The 4,810-nt window shown below is 41.2% G+C and overlaps 1 long non-coding RNA gene across 1 annotated transcript; it reads right to left on the reverse strand.

The window, feature by feature from the left end:
* Positions 1–873: 873 nt before the first annotated feature.
* Positions 874–3,105, reverse strand: LOC130135128 (uncharacterized). The gene is made up of 2 exons (XR_008814610.1): positions 2,910–3,105; positions 874–1,097 (listed from the first exon to the last, which is right to left on the reverse strand). It is a non-coding gene; the product is annotated as an uncharacterized LOC130135128 (long non-coding RNA).
* Positions 3,106–4,810: the final 1,705 nt, after the last annotated feature.

Below are 4,810 nucleotides of genomic sequence, written 5' to 3' on the forward strand. Positions count from 1 at the left end.
TCAAATAAAGCATAGGCTGCATGGTCATGTAACAAAGTCGTACTTGTAATTACGGCAAGCAAGTTCTCCACCTCCTTCCTCGTGACAGCATAGACCTTTCCTTATATTTGGGGTCGGTTCAACTGGTTCAATGGGGCATTCCTTATAGGTTGTCCTACCTGTTGCACTGGTCCTTGCGCGGCTTGGCGCAGACAGTCTCTTACATGGTGGCCATGCTGGCTACATCCGAAGCAAGCTCCCGTCTTCACTAAGCACGAGGCTGATCCATGGCTCCTATGATAAAAGTGACACACATCATTTGGATTGTATGTCGGTTTCCTCATACCACCTTTCTTGTTAGGAGGGATGGGAGACCTATCCCCTGTCATCAGTTTCTTCCCAAACCAATCATTATCCTTGTTCAGCACAAACCATGATCCAAACGGGGCTACCCTCTCAGCCAGGTTCCTCTCAATTAACTGTGTCCTCTCATACAACTCATCATAATCCTTCAGATTCTGGGGCACCAGTGGGTCTTAATATCAGGCTTTAACCCATCCCTAAACCTCATTGCTTTCCAATTCCAAAAAGGAATTAGAAATCATAAACAATCCGTTGAAAAACGAGAAATCTAATAACCAAGCACAGGCACATAGTGTTTTCCTAACTTACTATCCCAAAACCCATTGCACCTTATCACTCCAGGTCTCGACCAAACTTGGATCGAGCTAACCTTGCTCTGATACCACTTCAATGGGGATGTCACGCCCCGAACGCCGCGAGCGCGCAACATCCTGCAATGGTCATTATGATGCGACGTCACAGGACGCGTCGCCGACCCAACATTTTATCTTTTGATTACGCATGCGGAAGCTAAACAAAGATTCACCCAGACAATAACAATAAACAAGGATAGATAGAAAAACGGTTTACAACATCGAAATCAAAACACCATTTTAACATTCACTTGATTAACCCCTGGGAACATTTTTACAAGCCCACTTCGGGCATTTCCATAAAAGTCTACAAAAAGATATCAGGCTAGGGTTAATCTACTTCACCAAAAGTCAGCTTCCAGGCACCCCGAACCATACTGGGTGCATCAACATGCTAAGGGCCTGAAAAATGTTTAACAACCACAAATGAGATAAAAATCTCAATAAGTTAACGCCTAAGCCCCGTTTAGAAGGCCAACTCACCTCGGGGGTCCCTAATCACGCGGCCATGCACAAATCGTTAACCAACCACATGCATCCTTACCTTGCCTTGGCACACATATTATGCATAACATAGACAGTCATATGTCACAACGATACATCAAACATATCACATACCCAGAACGTGTAATGAGGTTTCCCATACATTTATGCATTACAGTCGCGCGTGTCTCGATTATAAGGCAAAATCCACTTGGGCACGTCCCATACCATGCCTAGCAGTTTCTACCCCATAATCAAGCACTATGCATCACACGTATTCCATTTATTACGACCCCTCTTGTTCACTACACATCAAGCGATACGCAGCGAGATGGCAGTCTTCCGGCATAACCGGGCATCGTCCCGCCCCGTCGGGCACGGCAACGTCAAACGATACACAGGATGACGGCATTCCAATACGGCAGCATCAAACGATACACAGTAAGATGGTATCCCGTAAGGAGCATCGGATCCTCCCTCGGGCCGCGATCCGGCATCCGGAGTATCGGCAATCCAGATAATCTCCAGGCGTCCGATAAACCGAGCGCGATACGCAGCAGACCTCGATAAACCGGGCATCGTCAAGCGATACACAGCGAGACGGCTCCAACGTGTGACCACACGAGCACACAAGCATTCAGGCCAATTCTTATCTTTTCATTTAGCCAATGCATACATGAATCGTGCTCACATTCATGCCACTCAACAATAACAAGTGGTCACACATGCAAACGGTCAATTGACTTTGTGAACCTCATTTTAAAACTGTGAACCTCATTTTAAAATATGAATTTACAAAAGCATTCGACATCAGATCAATGCCAAATAAGCATCATTAAAAGGCTAGATAAGTGCGGTTACTGTTTCCAGTAAGTCAGAAATCAAAAACCAATGCTTTCAAGTAAGGACCAGCAGATCATGGAAATCTAGTAAAACTGGACAGATTTGCATGATTTGGGAAATCAATCTCAAAGGCATAGAAAATGAATTCCAAAAATTCTAAAATTCGAATATGTTATAAACAAGACCTTCAAAAATATTTTCCATGAAGAGCACAATCCAAAAATCCTTATACAAAGATCACTTTTGATGGCTTGGAAACAACCCAGAACTGGTCCGCCGGAACAGGGGAACTGAACCAGAAGAAATACTCGTTTTACAAACCAAATCCTTTCAAAACACTTTGAAATTTTTATACGTTGTAGACATGGATTTCCTTTACAAATATTGTGAAGGAAGTATGGCCGAAATCGAACTGAAAAGTTTTATAAAAATCTGAGAAGGCACGAAGGTCACGGAATCCACAGTATAAAACAGTTCTGATTCGGTAAGAAATTGGACCTTCGTGTAACCCATTTGAGCTCAGAAAAATCTGAAATTTAAGTATGTTATAGATCAAGATCTTGTGAACAACTTTTATGAAGAACACTTTTCAAGATTCTAACCACAAAATGCTTTATAAAAATGGAAAACCAGGGACATACAGAAAAATCAGTTCTGAAATCAAGATAAAACTCCAAGAAACGCCTTCAACTTTGAGATCCACCACTTCTCAGCCATGAAAATACCACACCAAGAGTTCAAATCAACATCCAACATCTATTTCACTTAGTCTAGCAATCAAGACTCGCCAACGCTCACTCTAGAAGTTCAAACACACTAAAACATTAACTAGCTAAACTACCCAATGCAAGTTAAACATCGTAAACAAGGGATTAGATGTTAACTTACTCGTCTAAAAACGATGACAACGCGAGGACGACGGCAATGACACGAGTTGTCCGTGGTGGCCTCAGCTTGACACGGCAAGCGGCAAACGGCGGTGAGCGGCACACGGCGATCTACGGGGCTCAAGGATGGTGGCGTGAGGGTGCTGGTGGGTGAACGGCAGTGGTGGGGTTATTCGGCCGAGAGAGAGGGAGAGAGAGAGAATAAGAGAGAAAGTGAGGAGAGAGAGAAAGAGGGTTTAAATTTAAATCAAGATCAATGGTTCAGATTTGTTCTTGATGCCCAAGCAAAGATGAAGGGCTAAGATCAAGCCTTGCTCTCCAAGTTTAATCCAATGGCCAAGATCAAGCCTTGCTCTCCAAGTTCCATCCAACGACCAAAATTTAATCTAACAAAGAGGTTTCTAGAAGGGCAAGTTAGCAAATAATTTTCGATGGTCAATTCGTAAAAATTATGAGGCGACGTCCTATAGTTCGGGTGTGATATCCTTGAGCACTCGACACGCAAAATCGGATCATAATTCGTGGTTGAAATCGATCGATCGCAACTATAGTTTATCTCGAACTAACGGGCGGCTGCTAGAAATAAATTCTTCGATAGCCTTTCTCCTTTGGTTGGTATTCCCTGGGTGATCAGACCAGAGCGAGAATTAACTAATAGAGCATCGATGAAATCACCATTTCATAAATCACCAAATTTGATCGAATTTTCAGGATATCACAGAAAGGATCAGCGGCCAATCACCAAATAACATTGCATCATCAATGATAAGCACATGTCGGGATCTCCATAAGTAGTTACAGTTTTGCCTTTCGACAGTGAGCGCCTAGGTTTGGCGTTCCTAACATCATCACCATATGGGGACAACATCAACATGTTGAATAAACTCAGATTTGACACTTGTGAGAGTAAGCCCTTTAGCCAATGCGAGGCGCCAAAGCTTTTAACTAAAACACGTTGAACGAGCATAGATTTGATATCAAAATTGCTGTGAATACCATTGAAACTAGATGCGAAATACTTATTTATTAAAATTCCAAATTCTAGAATTTGATCGAAGAGAAAAGCTCCTAAATATAAGATCGGAAGAGCAAAGCTCCCATATCTAAAACTAGATAGCGAGAGTAAAGAAAGAAACAAAAGGAAATTAAAGGAAAACTTACTCATTTGGCCGAAGGTGGAGGACTTCTTTCATCCTCTTCACCTTCTTACTATCCACATTGAACTACTTGTTTCATTTTTGCTTGTTAAGGACACTTATTCTATTGAAAATAAACCTCTAATATGCTTCTTGACACATAATGATCACTTGTCATTTTAAGAATGCGTACAAGGCCAAGGGTCTCTTTCAGATTCAGACTCTTATACTAATCTTGACACTTAAAACTAAGTCATCGTTACCATAAAACATGAGTCATCACCTCTTCTTCCATTTGGCTAAAGACTAAGTAAAACTCAAACACCTGTAAATTTTAGTTCACATGCAATCTTACACTTAACAATTTACTCATCACTCTTAATCTTGGCAACATTAGACTCATTTTTCACCTCGGCCGTATCACTTTACCTTCAATCTTCAAAAGAAAATTACTTCTAATTTTGATCTTGGATTTTATCTTACAAGAGCTACGGGGTGGTTAAGGCATTTGATTGTTCAAGTTTGTTAGAAGTAAGTGAAAATTCTAGGCGTTAAGTTAGCTTAATCTACTTAGTGCTCTTGACTTGGTTGCTTATTGTGTGCAAATTTTGGTTTTGGGTTAAATTTGTTGTTAAGTGTGACTACGTACAATACTGGTGTAAAGGTGTTATAATTGTTTGATTTATCTTGTTGATTACATATATGCCTAAAAGGTGTTTGATCGGTTTTCTAAAGGTGTGGTAACATGTTGTACGTGAAAATGATG

Source organism: Syzygium oleosum, unplaced genomic scaffold (genome assembly GCF_021117445.2).
Source record: "Syzygium oleosum isolate NSW1041296 unplaced genomic scaffold, Sole_v2.1 Sole_v2.27, whole genome shotgun sequence".
In the NCBI taxonomy this organism is placed as follows: domain Eukaryota; kingdom Viridiplantae; phylum Streptophyta; class Magnoliopsida; order Myrtales; family Myrtaceae; genus Syzygium; species Syzygium oleosum.